Raw genomic sequence first — 15,344 nt, forward strand, 5'->3', positions numbered from 1 at the left:
CACACACACACACACACACACACACACACACACACACACACACACAGAGCCTCTCTTGTTACTACAAGCAGCTTCTGTGAGATCAGCTGCTGCCCCAGTTCTGTCGTGTTCACAAGAACAGGGGCTGAACGTGAGGCAGAGCTGTGCTTCCATCTGTCTTGGCCTCCTGCACGTTGCCCTCTCCCCATAAAAGATTTTGCCCCCTTGGTCGCTCCTGAGCCACATTCTGGACTGGCCTGCCAGCCTGTGAGGTCTCTTCCATGAAGATCTACCAGATCCGGCAGGATCCACTCCCGTGACCCCCAAGTCCTGCCCACCTCAGGGGACCTGTCCCAGGATACATTCAGATGTGCCTGCTTCTCCTGGGTGTCTTTCTTGCCATGCGCGAAGGGCCAGTATCTCGGAGGTCACGCGCTGCCCACCCAGTTTATCAGCCATGCCTTTAATTGCAGTTTCTGCTTTCTTCATCTGCCAAAGAAAGGTCCGGGTTAAGCTAATCCAGAGAGAGATGATCAGAATGAACTAGAGTGCTGATATATTTTTTTAAATTACCCCTTCCCAGATCCAGCCGAAACTTTCTCCCCAGCCATATAATTAAAAAATGGAACTTTATTAGAACTAGCGAGTGGGAGAGCGGGAGAGAGAGAGAGAGAGAAAGGGGAGGGCTGCAATTTTATTCATTACGTTTTACAAGAAATTTCATTTGAAAAGCTTTTCTTCAAACCAGTGCTCCAGGAATTAAAGCCATAATTTCATGCTGTTTTTTCCTAGGCATCCATCCAAACATTTTGAGGTGGGTGTACACTCAAGATGCTGGAACGGGAGCCAAATGGCTGAGTAGGAAGGCTGCGATGCTTTCCCCTCCACTCTCCCTTTACTATGATGTGGAAATGGCCAGCCACACCTACTCCTAGAGGTGCCCAGCCTGTGGGACATGGGGCCCAGCTCCCCTGCAGATTCAGGGCTTCCCGTCTGCGTGCACCCCAGGACTAGGCTTGGAAGGTGGACACCCGGGGGTCTGTGGTGGCCAGAGCGTCTTCGCACCTATCCCAACACACGCCCGATCTGGCCCCGGTTGCACATGCATGCATTGCATCCCGTCTGGACCACGGTCATGCGCTCTGGCTCTGAACACTGTTTGGAAACTGCAGCTGTTCCCAAAGGCTGTAGCCAGACTGGTTACAGGAGCATGTGGCTCCCTGGTTATAGCTGGCCCCTGCTCTGTGGCTTGGGGCCCAGGGAACTGAAAGCCACCTTCTCCCATGTGAGCCTTTCTGGTTCTCAAAATCTTTGGGAGAGGCCCTTCAGTTGAGATTGGCAATGTGAGGCAGGGTCTTTTTGGTGACCACTCCAGGTGGTAGAACCCGGATCGCCTGGGCCTCCAGTCCAACACTATTACCCAGCTCGGTGGGTCAGTGGAGAAGAAATGGCGGGGAAACCATCTTGCCAGACTGTTTATCCTCGAATCGCTGTGTCAGTGTCACCGTTTTCTTTTCTTTTTTGGTCAAATCCCTCTTTCTTGCTGGTTTAGATCCAGTCAAGGGACAAAAGTTACCACGCAAAGCTACTGGCTGTGTAAAACTGGGGCTCCAGGGTAGCTTTTTGGGAAGCATAGCAAGGTCAGAGAAAACCATAAGAGGCGCAAAAGTGCGTAGATTTCTATGGATTCCACAGCAGACCAGCTTTTGCCAAATCGGGATCTTTTGGGGAAAGGGGATTTGCACACCTGTCTTAACGCATGTTCACACAAGTGTGTTACATGCTAATGAGCATCGGCCCCAGTGAAACAAAATGGTTATATATTTCTAAAATTGTATCTGGCTCAGGCCGTGGTGGATGATAGAAGAAAAGACGCTTGGCAACTGTGAAGCATAGATGGAACATATTTAACAAAATCCTTGCATCCCAGTTTTTATTTGATGTTTAAAAGAGGTTTTAAAATTAGCTTTTTTTTGTTAAACTTGAAGGCTGTAAAGTGTAAAGGGAAGTGGCCTTGAGGGGCTTTTTGTTTTCTTTTCTTTATAAATGTGCCCAGAGGCTCCGGAGGCCTTCTTGCAAAAAGAGAGCTGGTGAGTGACAGTAGGTGAGCCTGTTGCTTTGAAGACTACCCACCCACATGCCCCGAAAAACACAAAAGAAATGTTTGAAGAGGTAGGGACCTGAGGGGTTAACAGAGAACAACGTGTGGTGCTTTTCTAGTGCTGTGGGTGTGTACTTTACCTCAGTGTTTGTTTTCTTCCCTGACTTTTTGAGGTGGACCCGCGCTGGTTTCTCCAAATCTTTTCAGCAAGCCTTCAATGAAAGGGATGCTTTGTTAGGCCTTGTGGAACAGGGGCAGAGATATGATGTGACATTTGAGACTCAGACCCCCACCCACCCCACAGTCTTTGCCACAGAGTGAATTTCTTGGCCATGTCCCTTGTCTCTGAGCATCATCCGCTCGTCTTCTTTTGTATGGATGCTGGAATACAAAGCTGTGGTTCAGAAGAGGGTCCGGCATTCGGGAGTGTTCACAGTGCGTTGTGCATGTGTCTGCAATATAACATCCCTGCAGGGGAGATCAGTATTATATCATTTATTGCATCCGTCTAAGACATTAATATCCTCAGGTTGCAGATGGTGGGAACGGAGGCTGACAGGGCACAGCTTGCCTGGCAGCATTTGAACTAGTACTTTCTGGCTAAAATTCTGGGGAAAGAGCATTTCCAGGGAAAGGGGCCCTCGTATGAATGAGCCTTGTTGCAGCTACTCCACCTTTCTCCCCTTAACAGATTTTCCACGTGCTAAAAAATGAAAGAGGCAGGGAGCAAGCACAGGAATGAAGGGGAGCCGTCACCAGGGCCCTCGGTGAAATTCTGTGGACAAGGCGGTGCAGCGGTGCAGCGGGGGCGCCGTCTCACAGCACCCTGAGGAAGGCGTGGAGATGGCGTTGCGTCGGCCACTTCCCACCTGAATCTCACTAGCCAAAGCAATGGTGAGGAACTGAATGTGGCTGCCAGGGGTTGAAGGAGCTTGGATTCCCTTGGCAAAGTCAGAATTAATTTTGCAGCTGAGCAAGGATTTCCGAATGAGTTATGCAAACAGAGCGAAAAATAAACACATCCCAATTGGCGGAGGGGCTGCAGGTGCAAAATTCAGAGCCAGCAACGTTTAGTAATTAGGTGTTCTGGGTAGGCAACCTAGTCCAGTTGTTTGGACTACAGTCCCCATAAGCCCCAGGCAGCATGGCCAAAGGTCAGGGATTATGGAAGCAGTAACCCAAACTTCTGGAAGGTGCCAGGTCCCCTATCGCTTGGGTTAGACGGGCGCCAGTCCGGCTGTTTGAGGAACTATCCGTGGTCCTGACCGGGCAGTTCGAGACCACGGATAGCTCCCCGCAGTTGCGTGCATTGTCGGACAGACCGTGCAGCGTTCTGGCAATAATGACAGTGCTTCTGAGCTGGTGCAGAGGGCTCTCCCCTCGCAAAGAAGGGCTGCACAGAGCTCCCCCCCGCCTCGGAAGGATTCCAGTCCGGTGGTGCAATGGCGGTTGAGACACTTCCGAGGAGGCCGAGCATCTTTCCCTTGGGAGTTGAGCCAAGCCACTTGCTTTCCAGTTGCAAGTCGGGGGCTTGGGGAGGCTGCCGCTGGAAGGAGGCCCACTCCTCTTCCCAGCCGCTCTTCAGTCACACCGATCGCCTCGCATCCCCGGGCTGCCCCCAGGCTCCAGAGAGACATAAATTGCCATTGATTTGTCCCCTGCGATGATATTTCAGGCTTCTGCTTCATCCTCTCCAGCCCAATCTGGCTGTGCTGACAAGCCGGCGAAATTAAGTAGTTGTTTTGATAAAAGTATAAAAGAAGAAGTAGAAGAAAACCGTGGAACTGCCAGGGAGGTCTCGGAGTGCTCTGATGGAAGCAGTCAGAGGACGGGGGCTGGCCTGGGCGAGTCACGGACTGAACCATCCCCAAGGGCAAAACTCGCAGAAGCGACAGAGAGAGAGAGAGAGAGAGAGAGAGAGAGAGAGACGTGGCAAGTCCCATCCGCTTTCAAATGGCACGAAGCTGTACCCTTCGTGTGAGGGACCCAGGCTGGAAAAGCCAAGTCCTAAATCAGCCGCTCCCAAGCTGGTGCCCGCTGCAGTACCATTCCCCAAATCCACAGCCCTATGGCTAAGGAATTATGGCTACTGTAGCCCTTCGTGTCTGGAGGGGGCTGGGGAAGGAATCATTAGGTCCAAATGCACTCCAAAATTAATGTGCCAGAGACATCTCTCACATGCTGAATAATTCACAGCTGCTTTTTGGTGGAAGTCAGTGGAAAATCTCTCCCCAGTCCCAGTCTGTGCCTGTGTGTGGTTTTTGAAGTTTAAGCAGCTGGGGGTGGGGTGTGAGTGCATGCCCCCCCCCCACTCAAAGGGAGAGATTCTGTCTCCTTTGTCAGCCCTGCAGAGGACCAACCCTTTTCCCTCTGATAGCAGGAGACTCGATTTGACGTTGTCCGACGAACGTTTCAGAAACAGTCTTGCAGTCCAGTGTCCTTGCCGTTCCCATGTGCCCCCAAACTGCCTGCATGGTTGTAGTGGTTTTCCCACTGGGAAAGAAACCCCCGGGCGGGTCTGCTTTCCCCACTCTTACCCTTATCCGTGACTGCACACAGTCCGTTCCCAGCTGTGGGGAATACTTCTAAGGAGTGGGGCTTGGAGACCAAGGCCTACCTGCAAGAGCAGGGCAGAGAAACCATTCTTAGTGCCCCCCACCCCACCTGGCTGCCCCTTGTCTCTCCTCCTCTGCTGGGAATTGTCGGGCCTTTTTCTGTCTCCACATCTATAGGACCATGTCCTTAAATGCATTAAATGATAAGATCTCTCTTGGTATGATGAAATATGAAAGATCACCTGCTGCTGGAACTGCCCTGGCTGCCTATCCACTACTGGCTAGGATTAAGGTTCTAGTATTAGGGGATGAAGCCCTGAACTGCGGGGGACCAGAGAGAGCTCCTTCTCCCAAGAGTCACCGACGGCATCAGAGGTGGAGTTTCCACCCAGGGCCCACCTGGCGACCAACTGTGGAACTCCCTGCATTGGCTGTCAGGCAGACTTCGACATTGTGATGTTTTTAGGCATCTTTGCTCAGGAAGCCTTCCATGCCGACCAGACGCAGCTTTAATGCTGCCCTGTTTGAATGCATTCTTGGTATTTTTCCTCCCTTTTAACTGCCCATCACTCTGGAATCTGCCTAGATATGGCTCAGGATTAAAACAGTAACTAAATGCAACTCCAAATCGAGGGGAAAGGCCAGAACCACCTGTGGACGCCCATTCCCCACCACCCTGGGGGTGTTGCGGCATGTTAGTTCCGTCTCTGCCTCTGGCCTTCCTTTCCCAAGGTGGCCTGGAGCAACAGCTAGCAACCATAGCCGAGCCTGGCGAGGGAAGATTCCCCCCCGCATGCACACACTTTCAGCTGCACTCCCTGACCTGGATTCTCCACTCCTGAGCCCGGGAGCCAGAGAGGAGAACTGTCTCCTGTATATTTAATGCCTGGTATTGCTGACAGGTTGCTTTTATGCACAGTTCTTTCTGTAGGCTCTTGATTAGAAAGCTTATGGCTGAAGAAGAGATGTAGCAGGGGAGGGAGGGAGGGAGACTGGCTTCAAGTGGGCAAAAACATATCTGTTCTGGGGCTGATTTAATTACAGTCCTTTGGAATGGTCCTCATTCCCCCATCTTTTCTGTTGACGGGAACTGAAGGCCGCAGTAAACGTTCGTGTTGCTATGGGGATGCCACTGAAAATGGCCTCTCATGATGACGGATCTCTCCACAGCTTGCAATGTGCAGAACGCTGCCGGCTTGCCTTCTGCTTCGGAACCACCCTGCCAGCAGCGGACGTAGAGGCACTGTCCAGAAGCTCAGAGGGAAGGGGGCTGGGTGGGGGGCAGGCGACCCTTTGCCACTGGGGAGACGCCCCGTGGCCCACTCTGCTCCTCCGTGCCCGTGCCACCCTTCTGGAGACACTCCTGGAGCAACGAAAGGGGCTTTGGATCAGTGACAGGTGAACGTACCAGGTGGGAGCTCAGTTCCTAACTGAAAACCGGAGGAAACACCATTCTGTTGAACGAAGAGAGGGCCAGAGAAGGCAGCTACCGCTGATATAATCTTAAGATCTTAAATAAATTTAAGACTCTTAAAATAAAAATCTGGAGGGGCAAGCAGACTGGAGGCTGCCAAGAGAGTTGTTGGTGGGCCGATATCTATACAAACCCACCTACACGGCTGCACAAAATGTTTCAGTTTATTTTCCATTCGAGGGAGAAACTTCTCATTCTTGTCAACCACAAGTCGAAGCAGTCCTCTTTTCCATCAAGAGCAGGTCTTCTGTACATTTAATGGGTCTAAGTTACTCTTTCAAGACCAAGCCAACCCCAGATTCTTCACATTGCAAAAAGGGATGGTTCACAACAAAATGGTTTCTTTTGCCGGAAAAATCTGTCTCGCCCCCAACAAGCTCCTGTGAAGATGTTGGCCGACTGAGAGGGAGCAAAAGTCGAAGGTGCTGCTTGGACCCCTGCCAATGAAAAAGCCCTGGAGCATCAGCCCTGCCGACCCACTGCCCCACGTAAAGTGTGCTTGTACGCCTGTGTGTGTGTGTGTGCACACTCATTTGATGCCAGTTTCCAGGGTGACGCAGTCAAAGACACTGCATTGCTTTACGCTGGGTGAATTGGGGGGCTGGGATCTGGCCAGGTTTGTTCCCCTGGGGGAACATGGTCCAGCCTGCAAGTGCTGTGACCGGCGTGGGTTGAGTGCAAGACAAACGCAGCGAGAGGTTCGTCCGCTCACTGGCATGCCAGGAAGTCAGCCTACAAGGGGTAGGAGAGGGAAGATGGCAGTCAAACATATGCAGAGCAGGAGTAGCAGGAAACTGGCAGATGGTCAGCACCTGGTCATCATTTGAGCTTGTTAAAAGCAAACTGGAGAACCAACTTGTGGGAGATAAGTCTATGAGGAACCTCCACATTCAGAAGCAGTCTATCTGAGAAGCAGATAGGGACAAACACTGGGGGATGAGCACCCCAAATGTTAGCTAGGCTATTGACTTGCCCCAGGAGGGTTTTTCAATCAAGACCTGAGCAATCCTTGAAAGAGTAAAGCTGAGTGGGAAGGTTGTTTCTTCAACCCCTGGAGAATTACGAGATCTTACTGCCTTGGGTATCACTGCCGTGCATGAGCTGATTTTATTTGGCTTGGGAATTTCAGCCTTGCTATCTGCTAAGCTGCCATCTGAATTTTCCATTTCACACGTTCTGGTTCTGTTCTTGGGTTTCTCTCCCCCACCCACTGCAAGAGCGACAAAGTCACTCTTATTTTTTAAATGCACACTGTGAGAGTCAGGGCTCCAGAAGGTTTCCAAAGAGCTCCGGCTGATCGTGATAAAACTGCAGGAGTTGCTAAACACTCTTGTTCCAAGCTCCAAGGCAGGAGCGAAAGCAAGCATGCCGCCGTTTGAGAAATGGGTGTTTTCCTCTGATTGGGATTCTGTGAAATCAAGATTGTTTTGAGTTTTATGTCCTGGGTGGTACATTGTTTACCAAGGTGGCGGGGTTGTAAATTTCAAGGGGGAAGTTTTTCTTCCTTCCTTGCACAACTTTCAACAAAAATGTTGATTTATGGATGAAGGCAGCCAGCGATGAGCTGGTGCTGTCACCGCAGTGATCGGTGGTGGCGTGGTTTGGCCGGGTTTCTGGCAGGTTGTCACTGCAAGCGAGGAGTTAGTGTGGGCACCGGAGTGTAGGAATGTGCTAAGGAGAGGGAGGGCTCGGTTGCCCCCGTGCCCAGCAGATAAGCAATCAAAAAGGAAGATATACAGGCAATTTCACCGGTGCAATGTAAAAACTTACGAGCACGGCTGGGTAGATTCTGCGCCGAAATAATTAATCGTAATCCATGTGTTGGCAAAGAGAGAGCTAAAATCTGTGGTGTGTATAAATTACGCTCTGCAACCTATGAACAAATAGCTAAAATCCAATCCAGGGAAGGGAAGTGGAGGCTGGGATAAACAGAAGAGATCGTGAACGCACATGGTTCCTTGCTGTGGAGAGCATTCTTCCATTTTATTCTTCTGCACACTTTCTCCTGGTTTTCCGCATCGTGCAAGAAGGCTATGGCGGGCACTGCAGCCCCACATCGCCAGCCTTTTCACATGGCAGCCCGGTAGTAGCCCTCACCAGTAGCCCTCCTTGCAAGAAGACAAGGTCAAGTGGTGACACGGGACACCCTCCCGCTGGGGCACCCTCCTCCCACTCACCGAAAATTCTCCCCCTCTGTCCTTCTGCCAAGGTTTCCTCCCTCCACACACCCAAAGCCACAGACCTTTCTTGCAAAATGTTCTTTATTGATCAAAGTGTCTTCCAGAAGCACAAACACCCAGAGAGGATCTGAGCATGCACAGAGTGGGTTTTGAACCCAGTCTTGCATTCACCTCCAGGAACATTCCTTAGGAGCATGTTTGGGCCCTGCCCTTTCAGGAGGGACCGTCTGGAAATGAGCACGGCTCCTCTGTGCATGCCAGCCCTCTAACTGGGCTACCCTCCTCTGCCTACGTGCATCAGGGTGTTGAGAACTGTGCCCACCTCTTCTGTCTCTGAGAAACTCCCTGTTCGAACCCCCCCACCCCCAAACAGCACATTTGGGATATTCTCAGAGGCTGCCTGCACACCTGGGGAGTCCGGCCTTGAGATAAGTGCCTCTGTTGCTCTCATCCCAGCATCGGGAATTGGCTCACATTCCGAGGCCTCCCCCTCCTCCTCACAGCCCCAGACAGGAGGCCTTGGGAATGCATGCCGAGAAAAACAGCTTTACTCCCTCCCAGCTCCCTCCGAGTGAAGGAATAAATCTATCTTTCAGAGGATTATAAAAAGGTAAAATGCAAGACAGGGGCCCTTGTGCTCCCACTGTTTAACATGGGCCCGTGTTCACCCCATCCAGAAGGGATGCTGAGGGGAGGTGAGCAAGGCAGAAAAGAAAAGCCGTGCTGGATCAGGTCAGGTGTCCATCTCTGTGTATTTTGCCTAAGATAAATGGCAAGAACCAGACCGAATGGACAGTTCTGCCTTGCTGGAGGTGCCGAAGAGGCCCAGAGGCTTCTCCAGCCCCCCATGGGACCAGAGCGTCCGCACGGCCTCCCTGGCTGCCTCTTTGCAACAGCAATCCGGTGCGCGAGAGCAACCGTTCTGTGCGCCTCCGTCTCCCCCGGCCCGCTGACCCCGGCGTCCTCCCCGTCTCGTCTTTGGCACCAGGGCGCCGTTGTTGTCTAGGGCAGGCCGTGTGTCTGCCTTCCAGCCGTGGCCTGTCTGGTTAGCCAGAGCAAAATAGACCGAGCTCATTAAAGACCAACTGGATAGACTCTCCTGCATAAATATGTCTCTTTTTTGCTGCAGACGTGGAGTTCCAACGCTGGAGATTTTAGAAGGTTTTTTCCTTGCTCTGGTGGGGCGGTGGAGAGATACGTGCTGCATTGTCCTCATTGTGTGGAAGGCCGTCCGTCAGGCCCAGTTCAGGAAGGTTTGCTGTGAGCATTCAGCAAGGCCTTTGGGTTCCTTGGTCTGTTTCCCTTTTGGGAGCATGTGAAGAGGTATAGTCTATCTTAAGGATAATTGGGAAAGGCATTGAAAACAAAATGACTTGCATTATGCAGTTCCCTATATAAATCTGTTGAAATACAGTGTATATTTGGATGGGATAGAAATGCCTGGAACAAACAAATAAATATTTCTGGTCCCCATTTTAGAAAGGATATTGTAAACCTTGGGAAAGTGCAGGAACACGCTGGTGAGAGGTTCAAAGGGCTGGAGCTGTCCCTTTGTTCAGAAATGGAGCAACTTCGGGGCCCGTCGAGCTTAGAAAAAAGGGGGCTATGGGAAGACACAGCAGAGGTGTTCAAAATGATGCTCTGCTTGGAGAAAGTGGAGAGGGGGCCATTTCTTTCCCTCTCTCTGAGTTCGAGAACCCGGGGGGTCCTTTTATGAAGTGGGGTTTGGCGAGATTCGGGACAGATCAAAGAAGGGTTTCTCCACACAGCAAATGGCTAAACTGTGGAGTTTGCTTTGATGAGATTGGTGATGGCCTCCAATTTAGATGGTTTTAAAGGGGGATTAGACAAACTCATGGAGGAGAAGGTTATAAATGGCTTTTAGTCCTGATGCCCGAATGCTGCCTCTGGAATCAGAGGCCGTCGGCCCCTTTATTTATTTGTTTATTAGATTTATATCCCACTTTTTTCTTAGAACGAACTCAAAGCAGCTTACATCCTCTTCCTCTGCTGCTCTCAGCCTTAACCCCACAACAACAACCCTGTGAGGTAGGCTGGGCTGAGAGTCTTTGACTAGCCAAAGTCACCCAGGTGGCTCCATGGCTGAGCGGGGACTTCAACCCAGATCTCTTGAGTCCCAGCCTAGCACTCTAACCACTATGCTATACTATGCACGGTGCAACAACTACTGGCATGGATCTGCCACGGGTCGGGTGGATGTCTAGGACCAAAACTCCCTTGTTCTAAAACGGGAGCGGCACAGGTGCCTGGGTGTCTAGGAAAGGGAGTAGGCGGCCGGCTTCGGAAGAGGCTCAACATGTTTTGCCCCAGGAATCAATCGAAACCGGCTAACGTTCGCCCAGCAAATGGGTTTTTAATGGCATCTTCCAGCAGAAAAATAGAAAAGCCGAAAGCTGAAGGTGGTTCGCTAGCGGACAGCGGCCAGAGCCACATCCCGCCCAAGTCTAACCATCTTTCCTTGCGGATTCCCTCCTGGGGCTCACCCACCGTTTTTCCCGGCCCACCCCATCAAATGAACAACAATTGCAATTATGATGCCAGGAGGAGCTTAATCCCCAATAAACCCAGAGGATAAAGGAAGCAATTCTCCGTCTGCCCAACATCCGCCCTCGGTGGACAAGATGGGATTACGTGACCTGCCAGCCGTAATCTCCTGCAGGCACATGAAGAGGTGGCCGAGAGCAAAACAAGGAGTCTCTCTAGGCCAGCCTTCCCTGCCCCCGCCCCCTGCTGCCATCCAGAGATTTGGACTACAGCTCCCATCAGCCCCAGCCAGGTATGTTAGGACGTGAAAGCTTTGGCTGGAGCAGACCAGGGACCTGTCCAGTCCAGCAGTCTGTCCTCACAGTGGCCAACCAGGTCCGAGCCACAAGCAGGACGCGAGTGAAATGGTACTCTTCTGCCCATGTTCCCCAGCAATGGGTCCACACAGGCATAATGCCTGGAATCTAGAGGTAACGCAAAGCCACTGGGGCTGGTAGCCATCAATTCTCTTCTGCAGGAATGTATCCTTCCCCTTTTAACGTCATCTCAATCGGTGGCCAAGTTGGTGGACTTGCAGTCCAAGCCACCAGGAAGGTTCCTACCCCAGCTCACTGCTGCTTTAAGGGAAGAAACAGCTGCTACTGAAATCCCTCAGGAATTCCCTTTGGCTACCCTCCTGGTGATTGGTTTCCCAGGCATAAATGAACCATTTATTTTCGAGGCAATAGAAAACCAAGGGCTATTCTCCCAGGTGCCGGGAAGTCTCTTTCTGCTCAGCACTGCGCTTGAGCTCCCAGCATCTCCCCATACACATTTTAGGATGCAATTCCCCAAGCCGCTTACTTGAACCCCCTTTTCGGCCATTCAAGGGAAGGCAGTCTCACCTGGCCCCCTCCTGCACCACTGGCCCAGTTCCAGGAGCAGGGCTTGTGCCCACTTCGGAGAGCTGACTTGGGGGTGGGGAAAGCGGAGGGACCGAGCGAGCAGCTGCGAAAGAGACTGGCCAACTCGGTGGATTTTCCAGCTGATGGCTGCTCTTCTGACAACCCCAGGCTCATCCACGTCCGTCTCTTCATACCTGGGACCCGGCAAATGTGAAACCTGTTGCAAAGAAGAAATGTAAGGCAGGCCCATAACCTGAGATGCAGAAAATGGAGATGCTAAGAACTGTATGTGTAGGTGAGCAGTGGTTTCCTTCCTTCCTTCCTTCCTTCCTTCCTTCCTTCCTTCCTTCCTTCCTTCCTTTGGGAAACAATTTCTCTATCATTCTGCAGGCATGGGCTTGGATGGTAACTTCCATAAATACATAGGCCGCCCACCAGAAGCCAGCTAGGACGTGGCTGCTGTCGAGAACTAGGGCAAGGTTTCCTTCCTAAAAGGATGCGTGTTGGCATGGAGACCTTGCAGTCTGCCCTGGAAGGAAGGCTTCCTTTTTGAAGCTATGCTTTTGCCCTGCAGTTGCTCAATGGGGAGGAAAAGGCCTTCTGTACATGCTCAGAGGAGCATCTTCTAATCTTCTGTTACCTCCCACCTGCTCCTCTGGAGGGAGCACATGCTTGGACGTGGACTTGAGGTGGGCATGGATTGAGGGAGAGGGTGGCGCTACAAGGCCCAGTCAGCGGCACAGAAACATCACCTCCCCTGTGCATTGCAGGGCATTTTGGAGACCATTCCGGGCCCTAAACTGCATCTGGCAAGTCCTGGAGGGGGAATCCAGACCGTACCCTCTCCCATAGCAAGGAAACGCAGGCTGTGCGATCCGGGGGAAGATTCTCTGGCACGAGTCCTGCCAGGCCTTTCCTGCTCATTTCCTGTGCCTCTGCCCTTCCTGCACTTGGCACTCGTTCCAGCGAACTTCCCCGCAGAGACTGCAGAGCTTCCAACCTTCCGTCACTCTCCTCCCGCTGCTCTTAGTACCATCCAAAATGTACCTTTGGAGGCGAACCTCACCACCTGCCAGGTGTGCATCAGATGCATCCTACCTATTTACGTAACCACCGCTTTCCTCCGCCCGAATACCCCGCTCTGGATTTTTCCAAGCTCGTGGCAAGCCTCTTTCCCTTCCACCCAAGCGCCAGGCAGTGTCGCCGGACTCCCCTTTCCATGGGCTGAAGGGATATTCCCAGCCCGACACACCCGTGGGGCCCTCACGCTGCACAGCCGATTGTCTCACCCACTCACGCTTCTCAAGCGCACACGCACACATTCCACAGAAGCGTGTGTTCTTGTTCCGCCTCTTGCCAGAGCCACCCCCGCCGTCGCAGGCGATGAGTTCTCCAGCACCCACCCACACACCCAAGGCTGGCGCAGCCTGATTCTCTATTAAAGCCCAGCTCCCTGGAGCACCGGGGCCTCTCCGAAGCCTGGCAGAGATAAATCTTTACCTGGCGCTGTCTCAAGACTTCGCCTTCTGTTTTGCATCCAGAGAGTTGTGCGGGGACTTGGCTCGGATGGGCTGTGGTGGTAACGAGGTGGGCATCTCACAGATGCCCAGGTTTTTTGAGATCCCCTGCAGAAATCCCCACAACACTGCTGCTAGGGTTGAACTAATCTCTTGGTCAGAGTTTCTTTCTATGTCTGATTTCCCTAGTCTTAAAATCATTTTGCCCTGATCGCTGAGATATTTTCCCCCTATTGTTTGCATGAAAATTTATAAGGCTGTTTCTGCAAATTCCTCCTAACTCCTGCATTTTGATTAGCCTTTTCACCTGAATGCATTTTGCAAGCTCTTGTCCTAATATTATATATTTTAAAGTGCTCTTTCCCCCAACATATGATTTTAGTATGCATTATTTGATTGGAGAATGCCATTGCAAAATTCAGGAGATGTGTGCATTTCAAAGGATAACTAAACATTGGTTTGCTTATGCAAAATGTGGTCAGTTCTATTTAAAATGCAAATTGAAGGACTTTCTTCTCCCCTCGACCTTATGTGGCAACTTGTTTTGAGGCAACTGGAACTGCAGTCCGCAAGCCCTTCCTGAATGCTTCCCATGGAAATTCCCATGCGAACACATCAAACTCTCCGCAAGTAGACAATTTTGGAGGTGGGAGGGGTAGCGGGGCCCAGCCCAGCCCTCCCTCCGCTGTATCAGTTTTTTTGCAGGGATCATAACAAATACGATTTCTTCTCCCTCAGCTCCACCTACAGCCTGACGTGGAATGGTCCACGCTGCTAGCATGGGAGCCATTCCCATTTCATTCTGCTGCAGGTGTAGCTGCCTAGAGCAAAATCACATGGCAGAGTCTTTCCTGGACTGCACCATTTTAATATCTGGAGATGGGGAGGCAAAACCTTTGAATTTTTAACAACTTCTTCCATACAGATAAAAAGCAAATCAGGCAGGGGAAAACCTTTGACAGATTCCTTTTCCCCAAAGCTAATTTTATACATGGAAATGAGAGATCTTTAAAAAAAAAGGGTTTAGGTATTTAAAAACAAGAACAAAACATGGGAGCATTCAAACCTGTAATGGCAAACCTCTCAGCAGAAAGGCATGGAACCATTTGCGGAGAGTTGGGACAGATGCACATATGCAGAAAATCAGGTGGAAACCGGGTGGTGGAATCTCTAGTTCTGTGGAATACCATGTGCAATTTTCTGGTCCTAAAATAGGCTTGCCCACATCCAACCGACCAGACTTAGCTGGTATAGTCCTCCCCCCAAATACACACACTGATCTTTAGGCCAAGAAGAAGACGGATTCATCTTGCTAATTCCAGACTGCCAGGCTGCTGTTGAAGGCAGAAGAGCAGAGAATATGGCTCCCCTAACAGATAACTTTGGCTGATCCAGCTCTCTTCCCCCTACCAGACGCTGAATGCGAACCCTTGATCACGTGCCAGCAACAAATTCTTCCATCTTTTTGTCTTCCATCCACAAAAAGCAAATGGGAGCACCATGAAAACAGAGGAAATTGTCTTTGCAAAGCCACTGAGAAATGTAGCTGCTGATATTTCCACTTTCCTGGCAGTACCATCAAAATGGAGAGAGGATGTTGCAAAAGCAAAACCCCAAGAGGTTCTTGGTTCAGTCCGAAAAGGCATTTCTACAGCCAGCGCCCCTTCCAGCAAAACTGGCCCAATGGATGCAACCATCCGAGGGGTTGGACTGGATGACCTCTGAGGTTCCTTCTGATGAAGGAACATCTAATGCTGAAGTAGAGAGGCAAGGCTTCCCATGAGCTGCTCTAAAGCCAACTTGTCTGGAAAGAACAGGGCTTCCTAAGGGAACATTTCTGCTTGCGTCACGCTGTTAGGAAAACCACACATTGAGAATTAGAACCTTATTTAACTACACAGACACTCACACATATACTTTGGGGCTTTAATTAGAATTTTCCTTTTAATTCCCCCTACCAATCCCTGCATTAATTTTAAAAAAGTGATAGCAAATCAGAGGAACTCACTCAGTTCCTCATCGTAACTGTAATAAATTGCCATTGGCAAAAAAAGCTAATTAAAAGTGGGAAAAGATGAGCAACTTTCTTTTTCAAAGCGTGGGGCAATTTTTATACTTCCTTCACCCCAGAACACACAGTGCATTCCCC

General features: G+C 50.9%; 1 protein-coding gene across 7 annotated transcripts in view; it reads left to right on the plus strand.

The window, feature by feature from the left end:
- Positions 1–15,344, plus strand: part of SLC8A2 (solute carrier family 8 member A2) — a 43,764-nt gene that overhangs the window by 2,445 nt on the left and 25,975 nt on the right. The gene's annotated exons all lie outside the window — the stretch shown is intronic.

This window comes from Varanus komodoensis, unplaced genomic scaffold (assembly GCF_004798865.1).
Source record: "Varanus komodoensis strain SLA01 unplaced genomic scaffold, ASM479886v1 scaffold29_1, whole genome shotgun sequence".
Taxonomy (NCBI): domain Eukaryota; kingdom Metazoa; phylum Chordata; class Lepidosauria; order Squamata; family Varanidae; genus Varanus; species Varanus komodoensis.